Source organism: Taudactylus pleione, unplaced genomic scaffold (assembly GCF_031769625.1).
Source record: "Taudactylus pleione unplaced genomic scaffold, aTauple2 ptg000433l, whole genome shotgun sequence".
NCBI lineage: Eukaryota > Metazoa > Chordata > Amphibia > Anura > Myobatrachidae > Taudactylus > Taudactylus pleione.
Window position 1 is genome coordinate 1,795,822 of NW_028284835.1, and position 12,396 is coordinate 1,808,217.

Genomic DNA, 12,396 nt, shown 5'->3' on the forward strand with positions numbered 1-12,396 from the left:
GTGATAATAATGTCACTGACACCGCACTGACTGCTGCTCTCCAGTAATAATAATGTCACTGACATCGCACTGACTGCTGCTCTCTAATAATAATAATGTCACTGACACCGCACTGACTGCTGCTTTCTAGTAATAATGTCACTGACACCGCACTGACTGCTGCTCTCTAGTAATAATGTCACTGACACCGCACTGACTGCTGCTCTCCAGTGATAATAATGTCACTGACACCGCATTGAAAGCTGTTCTCTAGCGATAATGTCACTGACACCGCACTGACTGCTGCTCTCTAGTAATAATAATGTCACTGACACTGCACTGACTGCTGCTCTCTAGTGATAATGACACTGCTGCTCTCCAGTAATAATAATGTCACTGACACCGCACTGACTGCTGCTCTCTAGTGATAATAATGTCACTGACTCCGCACTGACTGCTGCTCTCCAGTGATAATAATGTCACTGACACCACACTGACTGCTGCTCTCTAGTGATAATAATGTCACTAACACTGCACTGACTGCTGCTCTCTAGTGATAATGACACTGCTGCTCTCCAGTAATAATAATGTCACTGACACCGCACTGACGGCTGCTCGCTAGTAATAATGTCACTGACACCACACTGACTGCTGCTCTCCAGTAATAATAATGTCACTGACACCACACTGACTGCTGCTCTCTAGTGATAATAATGTCACTGACACCGCACTGACTGCTGCTCTCCAGTGATAATAATGTCACTGACACCGCACTGACTGCTGCTCTCCAGTGATAATAATGTCACCGACACCGCACTGACTGCTGCTCTCCAGTGATAATAATGTCACCGACACCGCACTGACTGCTGCTCTCTAGTGATAATGTCACTGACACCGCACTGACTGCTGCTCTCTAGTGATAATAATGTCACTGACACCGCACTGACGGCTGCTCGCTAGTAATAATAATGTCACTGACACCGCACTGACTGCTGCTCTCCAGTAATAATAATGTCACTGACACCATACTGACTGCTGCTCTCTAGTAATAATGTCACTGACACCGCACTGACTGCTGCTCTCTAGTGATAATAATGTGACTGACACCGCACTGACTGCTGCTCTCCAGTAATAATAATGTCACTGACACCACACTGACTGCTGCTCTCCAGTAATAATAATGTCACTGACACCACACTGACTGCTGCTCTCTAGTGATAATAATGTCACTGACACCACACTGACTGCTGCTCTCTAGTAATAATAATGTCACTGACAGCACACTGACTGCTGCTCTCTAGTAATGTCACTGACACCGCACTGACTGCTGCTCTCCAGTGATAATAATGTCACTGACACCGCACTGACTGCTGCTCTCCAGTGATAATAATGTCACTGACACCGCACTGACTGCTGCTCTCTAGTAATAATGTCACTGACACCGCACTGACTGCTGCTCTCTAGTAATAATGTCACTGACACCGCACTGACTGCTGCTCTCTAGTGATAATGTCACTGACACCGCACTGACTGCTGCTCTCTAGTAATAATAATGTCACTGACACTGCACTGACTGCTGCTCTCTAGTGATAATGACACTGCTGCTCTCCAGTAATAATAATGTCACTGACACCGCACTGACTGCTGCTCTCTAGTGATAATAATGTCACTGACTCCGCACTGACTGCTGCTCTCCAGTGATAATAATGTCACTGACACCGCACTGACTGCTGCTCTCCAGTAATAATAATGTCACTGACAACGCACTGACTGCTGCTCTCTAGTGATAATGTCACTGACACCGCACTGACTGCTGCTCTCCAGTAATACTGTCACTGACACCGCACTGACTGCTGCTCTCTAGTAATAATAATGTCACTGACTCCGCACTGACTGCTGCTCTCCAGTGATAATAATGTCACTGACACCGCACTGACTGCTGCTCTCCAGTAATAATAATGTCACTGACACCACACTGACTGCTGCTTTCTAGTAATAATGTCACTGACACCGCACTGACTGCTGCTCTCCAGTAATACTGTCACTGACACCGCACTGACTGCTGCTCTCCAGTAATAATAATGTCACTGACACCGCACTGACGGCTGCTCGCTAGTAATAATAATGTCACTGACACCACACTGACTGCTGCTCTCTAGTGATAATAATGTCACTGACACCGCACTGACTGCAGCTCTCCAGTAATAAAAATGTCACCGACACCACACTGACTGCTGCTCTCTAGTAATAATAATGTCACTGACAGCACACTGACGGCTGCTCTCCAGTACTAATGTCACTGACACCGCACTGACTGCTGCTCTCTAGTGATAATGTCACTGACACCGCACTGACTGCTGCTCTCTAGTAATAATAATGTCACTGACACTGCACTGACTGCTGCTCTCTAGTGATAATGACACTGCTGCTCTCCAGTAATAATAATGTCACTGACACTGCACTGACGGCTGCTCGCTAGTAATAATGTCACTGACACCACACTGACTGCTGCTCTCCAGTAATAATAATGTCACTGACACCACACTGACTGCTGCTCTCTAGTGATAATAATGTCACTGACACCGCACTGACTGCTGCTCTCCAGTGATAATAATGTCACTGACACCGCACTGACTGCTGCTCTCTAGTGATAATGTCACTGACACCGCACTGACTGCTGCTCTCTAGTGATAATGTCACTAACACTGCACTGACTGCTGCTCTCCAGTAATAATAATGTCACTGACACCGCACTGACGGCTGCTCGCTAGTAAAAATAATGTCACTGACACCGCACTGACTGCTGCTCTCCAGTAATAATAATGTCACTGACACCACACTGACTGCTGCTCTCTAGTAATAATGTCACTGACACCGCACTGACTGCTGCTCTCTAGTGATAATAATGTCACCGACACCGCACTGACTGCAGCTCTCTAGTGATAATAATGTCACTGACACCGCACTGACTGCTGCTCTCCAGTAATAATAATGTCACTGACACCACACTGACTGCTGCTCTCCAGTAATAATGTCTCTGACACCGCACTGACTGCTGCTCTCCAGTAATAATAATGTCACTGACACCACACTGACTGCTGCTCTCTAGTAATAATAATGTCACTGACAGCACACTGACTGCTGCTCTCTAGTAATGTCACTGACACCGCACTGACTGCTGCTCTCTAGTGATAATAATGTCACTGACACCGCACTGACTGCTGCTTTCTAGTAATAATGTCACTGACACCGCACTGACTGCTGCTCTCTAGTAATAATGTCACTGACACCGCACTGACTGCTGCTCTCTAGTGATAATGTCACTGACACCGCACTGACTGCTGCTCTCTAGTAATAATAATGTCACTGACACTGCACTGACTGCTGCTCTCTAGTGATAATGACACTGCTGCTCTCCAGTAATAATAATGTCACTGACACCGCACTGACTGCTGCTCTCTAGTGATAATAATGTCACTGACTCCGCACTGACTGCTGCTCTCCAGTGATAATAATGTCACTGACACCGCACTGACTGCTGCTCTCCAGTAATAATAATGTCACTGACAACGCACTGACTGCTGCTCTCTAGTGATAATGTCACTGACACCGCACTGACTGCTGCTCTCCAGTAATACTGTCACTGACACCGCACTGACTGCTGCTCTCTAGTAATAATAATGTCACTGACTCCGCACTGACTGCTGCTCTCCAGTGATAATAATGTCACTGACACCGCACTGACTGCTGCTCTCCAGTAATAATAATGTCACTGACACCACACTGACTGCTGCTTTCTAGTAATAATGTCACTGACACCGCACTGACTGCTGCTCTCCAGTAATACTGTCACTGACACCGCACTGACTGCTGCTCTCCAGTAATAATAATGTCACTGACACCGCACTGACGGCTGCTCGCTAGTAATAATAATGTCACTGACACCACACTGACTGCTGCTCTCTAGTGATAATAATGTCACTGACACCGCACTGACTGCAGCTCTCCAGTAATAAAAATGTCACTGACACCACACTGACTGCTGCTCTCTAGTAATAATAATGTCACTGACAGCACACTGACGGCTGCTCTCCAGTACTAATGTCACTGACACCGCACTGACTGCTGCTCTCCAGTAATAATGTCACTGACACCGCACTGACTGCTGCTCTCTAGTGATAATGTCACTAACACTGCACTGACTGCTGCTCTCTAGTGATAATGACACTGCTGCTCTCCAGTAATAATAATGTCACTGACACCGCACTGACGGCTGCTCGCTAGTAATAATGTCACTGACACCACACTGACTGCTGCTCTCCAGTAATAATAATGTCACTGACACCACACTGACTGCTGCTCTCTAGTGATAATAATGTCACTGACACCGCACTGACTGCTGCTCTCCAGTGATAATAATGTCACTGACACCGCACTGACTGCTGCTCTCTAGTGATAATGTCACTGACACCGCACTGACTGCTGCTCTCTAGTGATAATGTCACTAACACTGCACTGACTGCTGCTCTCCAGTAATAATAATGTCACTGACACCGCACTGACGGCTGCTCGCTAGTAAAAATAATGTCACTGACACCGCACTGACTGCTGCTCTCCAGTAATAATAATGTCACTGACACCACACTGACTGCTGCTCTCTAGTAATAATGTCACTGACACTGCACTGACTGCTGCTCTCTAGTGATAATAATGTCACCGACACCGCACTGACTGCAGCTCTCTAGTGATAATAATGTCACTGACACCGCACTGACTGCTGCTCTCCAGTAATAATAATGTCACTGACACCACACTGACTGCTGCTCTCCAGTAATAATGTCTCTGACACCGCACTGACTGCTGCTCTCCAGTAATAATAATGTCACTGACACCGCACTGACTGCTGCTCTCTAGTGATAATGTCACTGACACTGCACTGACTGCTGCTCTCTAGTGATAATGACACTGCTGCTCTCCAGTAATAATAATGTCACTGACACCACACTGACTGCTGCTCTCCAGTAATAATGTCTCTGACACCGCACTGACTGCTGCTCTCCAGTAATAATAATGTCACTGACACCACACTGACTGCTGCTCTCTAGTAATAATGTCACTGACACCGCACTGACTGCTGCTCTCTAGTGATAATAATGTCACCGACACCGCACTGACTGCAGCTCTCTAGTGATAATAATGTCACTGACACCGCACTGACTGCTGCTCTCCAGTAATAATAATGTCACTGACACCACACTGACTGCTGCTCTCCAGTAATAATGTCTCTGACACCGCACTGACTGCTGCTCTCCAGTAATAATAATGTCACTGACACCGCACTGACTGCTGCTCTCTAGTGATAATGTCACTGACACTGCACTGACTGCTGCTCTCTAGTGATAATGACACTGCTGCTCTCCAGTAATAATAATGTCACTGACACCACACTGACTGCTGCTCTCCAGTAATAATGTCTCTGACACCGCACTGACTGCTGCTCTCCAGTAATAATAATGTCACTGACACCACACTGACTGCTGCTCTCTAGTGATAATAATGTCACTGACACCGCACTGACTGCTGCTCTCCAGTAATACTGTCACTGACACCGCACTGACTGCTGCTCTCCAGTAATAATAATGTCACTGACACCACACTGACTGCTGCTCTCCAGTAATAATGTCTCTGACACCGCACTGACTGCTGCTCTCCAGTAATAATAATGTCACTGACACCACACTGACTGCTGCTCTCCAGTAATAATAATGTCACTGACACCGCACTGACTGCTGCTCTCCAGTACTAATGTCACTGACACCGCACTGAATGCTGCTCTCCAGTAATAATGTCACCGACACCGCACTGACTGCTGCTCTCTAGTGATAATGTCACTGACACCGCACTGACTGCTGCTCTCTAGTGATAATGTCACTGACACTGCACTGACTGCTGCTCTCCAGTAATAATAATGTTACTGACACCGCACTGACTGCTGCTCTCTAGTGATAATAATGTCACCGACACCGCACTGACTGCTGCTCTCCAGTAATACTGTCACTGACACCGCACTGACTGCTGCTCTCCAGTAATAATAATGTCACTGACACCGCACTGACTGCTGCTCTCCAGTACTAATGTCACTGACACCGCACTGACTGCTGCTCTCCAGTAATAATGTCACTGACACCGCACTGACTGCTGCTCTCTAGTGATAATGTCACTGACACCGCACTGACGGCTGCTCTCTAGTGATGTCACTGACACTGCACTGACTGCTGCTCTCTAGTGATAATGACACTGCTGCTCTCCAGTAATAATAATGTCACTGACACCGCACTGACGGCTGCTCGCTAGTAATAATAATGTCACTCACACCGCACTGACTGCTGCTCTCCAGTAATAATAATGTCACTGACACCACACTGACTGCTGCTCTCTAGTAATAATGTCACTGACACCACACTGACTGCTGCTCTCCAGTAATAATAATGTCACTGACACCACACTGACTGCTGCTCTCCAGTAATAATAATGTCACTGACACCGCACTGACAGCTGCTCTCCAGTAATAATGTCACTGACACCGCACTGACTGCTGCTCTCCAGTAATAATAATGTCACTGACACCACACTGACTGCTGCTCTCTAGTGATAATAATGTCACTGACACCGCACTGACTGCTGCTCTCTAGTGATAATGACACTGCTGCTCTCCAGTAATAATAATGTCACTGACACCGCACTGACTGCTGCTCTCTAGTAATAATGTCACTGACACCGCACTGACTGCTGCTCTCTAGTAATAATAATGTCACTGACACCACACTGACTGCTGCTCTCCAGTAATAATAAGGTCACTGACACCGCACTGACTGCTGCTCTCCAGTAATAATAATGTCACTGACACCGCACTGACTGCTGCTCTCTAGTGAAAATAATGTCACTGACACCACACTGACTGCTGCTCTCTAATAATGTCACTGACACCGCACTGACTGCTGCTCTCCAGTAATAATAATGTCACTGACACCACATTGACTGCTGCTCTCTAGTGATAATAATGTCACTGACACCGCACTGACTGCTGCTCTCCAGAAATAATGCCACTGACACCGCACTGACTGCTGCTCTCCAGAAATAATAATGTCACTGACACCACACTGACTGCTGCTCTCTAGTAATGTCACTGACACCGCACTGACTGCTGCTCTCTAGTGATAATAATGTCACCGACACCGCACTGACTGCAGCTCTCTAGTGATAATGACACTGCTGCTCTCCAGTAATAATAATGTCACTGACACCACACTGACTGCTGCTCTCCAGTAATAATAATGTCACTGACACCACACTGACTGCTGCTCTCCAGTAATAATGTCTCTGACACCGCAATGACTGCTGCTCTCTAATAATGTCACTGACACCGCACTGACTGCTGCTCTCCAGTAATAATGTCTCTGACACCGCACTGACTGCTGCTCTCCAGTAATAATAATGTCACTGACACCACACTGACTGCTGCTCTCTAGTGATAATAATGTCACTGACACCACACTGACTAGAGCTCTCCAGTAATAATAATGTCACTGACACCGCACTGACTGCTGCTCTCTAGTGATAATGACACTGCTGCTCTCCAGTAATAATAATGTCACTGACACCGCACTGACTGCTGCTCTCCAGTAATAATAATGTCACTGACACCGCACTGACTGCTGCTCTCCAGTAATAATAATGTCACTGACACCGCACTGACTGCTGCTCTCCAGTAATAATAATGTCACTGACACCGCACTGACTGCTGCTCTCCAGTAATAATGTCACTGACACCGCACTGACTGCTGCTCTCCAGTAATAATAATGTCACTGACACCGCATTGACTGCTGCTCTCTAGTGATAATAATGTCACTGACACCGCACTGACTGCTGCTCTCCAGTAATAATGTCACTGACACTGCACTGACTGCTGCTCTCTAGTGATAATAAGGTCACCGACACCGCACTGACTGCAGCTCTCTAGTAATAATAATGTCACTGACACCGCACTGACTGCTGCTCTCCAGTAATAATAATGTCACTGACACCACACTGACTGCTGCTCTCCAGTAATAATAATGTCACTGACACCGCACTAACGGCTGCTCGCTAGTAATAATAATGTCACTGACACCGCACTGACTGCTGCTCTCTAATAATGTCACTGACACCGCACTGACTGCTGCTCTCCAGTAATAATGTCACTGACACCGCACTGACTGCTGCTCTCTAGTGATAATGTCACTGACACCGCACTTACTGCTGCTCTCTAGTGATAATGACACTGCTGCTCTCCAGTAATAATAATGTCACTGACACCGCACTAACTGCTGCTCTCCAGTAATAATGTCACTAACACCGCACTGACTGCTGCTCTCTAGTAATAATAATGTCACTGACACCACACTGACTGCTGCTCTCTAGTGATAATAATGTCACTGACACCGCACTGACTGCTGCTCTCTAGTGATAATGACACTGCTGCTCTCTAGTAATAATAATGTCACTGACACCGCACTGACTGCTGCTCTCCAGTAATAATAATGTCACTGACACCACACTGACTGCTGCTCTCTAGTAATAATGTCACTGACACCGCACTGACTGCTGCTCTCTAGTGATAATAATGTCACCGACACCGCACTGACTGCAGCTCTCTAGTGATAATAATGTCACCGACACCGCACTGACTGCAGCTCTCTAGTGATAATAATGTCACTGACACCGCACTGACTGCTGCTCTCCAGTAATAATAATGTCACTGACACCACACTGACTGCTGCTCTCCAGTAATAATGTCTCTGACACCGCACTGACTGCTGCTCTCCAGTAATAATAATGTCACTGACACCGCACTGACTGCTGCTCTCTAGTGATAATGTCACTGACACTGCACTGACTGCTGCTCTCTAGTGATAATGACACTGCTGCTCTCCAGTAATAATAATGTCACTGACACCACACTGACTGCTGCTCTCCAGTAATAATGTCTCTGACACCGCACTGACTGCTGCTCTCCAGTAATAATAATGTCACTGACACCACACTGACTGCTGCTCTCTAGTAATAATGTCACTGACACCGCACTGACTGCTGCTCTCTAGTGATAATAATGTCACCGACACCGCACTGACTGCAGCTCTCTAGTGATAATAATGTCACTGACACCGCACTGACTGCTGCTCTCCAGTAATAATAATGTCACTGACACCACACTGACTGCTGCTCTCCAGTAATAATGTCTCTGACACCGCACTGACTGCTGCTCTCCAGTAATAATAATGTCACTGACACCGCACTGACTGCTGCTCTCTAGTGATAATGTCACTGACACTGCACTGACTGCTGCTCTCTAGTGATAATGACACTGCTGCTCTCCAGTAATAATAATGTCACTGACACCACACTGACTGCTGCTCTCCAGTAATAATGTCTCTGACACCGCACTGACTGCTGCTCTCCAGTAATAATAATGTCACTGACACCACACTGACTGCTGCTCTCTAGTGATAATAATGTCACTGACACCGCACTGACTGCTGCTCTCCAGTAATACTGTCACTGACACCGCACTGACTGCTGCTCTCCAGTAATAATAATGTCACTGACACCACACTGACTGCTGCTCTCCAGTAATAATGTCTCTGACACCGCACTGACTGCTGCTCTCCAGTAATAATAATGTCACTGACACCACACTGACTGCTGCTCTCCAGTAATAATAATGTCACTGACACCGCACTGACTGCTGCTCTCCAGTACTAATGTCACTGACACCGCACTGAATGCTGCTCTCCAGTAATAATGTCACCGACACCGCACTGACTGCTGCTCTCTAGTGATAATGTCACTGACACCGCACTGACTGCTGCTCTCTAGTGATAATGTCACTGACACTGCACTGACTGCTGCTCTCCAGTAATAATAATGTTACTGACACCGCACTGACTGCTGCTCTCTAGTGATAATAATGTCACCGACACCGCACTGACTGCTGCTCTCCAGTAATACTGTCACTGACACCGCACTGACTGCTGCTCTCCAGTAATAATAATGTCACTGACACCGCACTGACTGCTGCTCTCCAGTACTAATGTCACTGACACCGCACTGACTGCTGCTCTCCAGTAATAATGTCACTGACACCGCACTGACTGCTGCTCTCTAGTGATAATGTCACTGACACCGCACTGACGGCTGCTCTCTAGTGATGTCACTGACACTGCACTGACTGCTGCTCTCTAGTGATAATGACACTGCTGCTCTCCAGTAATAATAATGTCACTGACACCGCACTGACGGCTGCTCGCTAGTAATAATAATGTCACTCACACCGCACTGACTGCTGCTCTCCAGTAATAATAATGTCACTGACACCACACTGACTGCTGCTCTCTAGTAATAATGTCACTGACACCACACTGACTGCTGCTCTCCAGTAATAATAATGTCACTGACACCACACTGACTGCTGCTCTCCAGTAATAATAATGTCACTGACACCGCACTGACAGCTGCTCTCCAGTAATAATGTCACTGACACCGCACTGACTGCTGCTCTCCAGTAATAATAATGTCACTGACACCACACTGACTGCTGCTCTCTAGTGATAATAATGTCACTGACACCGCACTGACTGCTGCTCTCTAGTGATAATGACACTGCTGCTCTCCAGTAATAATAATGTCACTGACACCGCACTGACTGCTGCTCTCTAGTAATAATGTCACTGACACCGCACTGACTGCTGCTCTCTAGTAATAATAATGTCACTGACACCACACTGACTGCTGCTCTCCAGTAATAATAAGGTCACTGACACCGCACTGACTGCTGCTCTCCAGTAATAATAATGTCACTGACACCGCACTGACTGCTGCTCTCTAGTGAAAATAATGTCACTGACACCACACTGACTGCTGCTCTCTAATAATGTCACTGACACCGCACTGACTGCTGCTCTCCAGTAATAATAATGTCACTGACACCACATTGACTGCTGCTCTCTAGTGATAATAATGTCACTGACACCGCACTGACTGCTGCTCTCCAGAAATAATGCCACTGACACCGCACTGACTGCTGCTCTCCAGAAATAATAATGTCACTGACACCACACTGACTGCTGCTCTCTAGTAATGTCACTGACACCGCACTGACTGCTGCTCTCTAGTGATAATAATGTCACCGACACCGCACTGACTGCAGCTCTCTAGTGATAATGACACTGCTGCTCTCCAGTAATAATAATGTCACTGACACCACACTGACTGCTGCTCTCCAGTAATAATAATGTCACTGACACCACACTGACTGCTGCTCTCCAGTAATAATGTCTCTGACACCGCAATGACTGCTGCTCTCTAATAATGTCACTGACACCGCACTGACTGCTGCTCTCCAGTAATAATGTCTCTGACACCGCACTGACTGCTGCTCTCCAGTAATAATAATGTCACTGACACCGCACTGACGGCTGCTCTCCAGTAATAATGTCACTGACACCGCACTGACTGCTGCTCTCCAGTAATAATAATGTCACTGACACCACACTGACTGCTGCTCTCTAGTGATAATAATGTCACTGACACCACACTGACTAGAGCTCTCCAGTAATAATAATGTCACTGACACCGCACTGACTGCTGCTCTCTAGTGATAATGACACTGCTGCTCTCCAGTAATAATAATGTCACTGACACCGCACTGACTGCTGCTCTCCAGTAATAATAATGTCACTGACACCGCACTGACTGCTGCTCTCCAGTAATAATAATGTCACTGACACCGCACTGACTGCTGCTCTCCAGTAATAATAATGTCACTGACACCGCACTGACTGCTGCTCTCCAGTAATAATGTCACTGACACCGCACTGACTGCTGCTCTCCAGTAATAATAATGTCACTGACACCGCATTGACTGCTGCTCTCTAGTGATAATAATGTCACTGACACCGCACTGACTGCTGCTCTCCAGTAATAATGTCACTGACACTGCACTGACTGCTGCTCTCTAGTGATAATAAGGTCACCGACACCGCACTGACTGCAGCTCTCTAGTAATAATAATGTCACTGACACCGCACTGACTGCTGCTCTCCAGTAATAATAATGTCACTGACACCACACTGACTGCTGCTCTCCAGTAATAATAATGTCACTGACACCGCACTAACGGCTGCTCGCTAGTAATAATAATGTCACTGACACCGCACTGACTGCTGCTCTCTAATAATGTCACTGACACCGCACTGACTGCTGCTCTCCAGTAATAATGTCACTGACACCGCACTGACTGCTGCTCTCTAGTGATAATGTCACTGACACCGCACTTACTGCTGCTCTCTAGTGATAATGACACTGCTGCTCTCCAGTAA

At 46.8% G+C, this 12,396-nt stretch overlaps 1 protein-coding gene across 3 annotated transcripts in view; it reads right to left on the reverse strand.

The window, feature by feature from the left end:
- COQ6 (coenzyme Q6, monooxygenase) overlaps positions 1-12,396 on the reverse strand; it is a 115,698-nt gene that overhangs the window by 6,412 nt on the left and 96,890 nt on the right. The window lies entirely within an intron of this gene.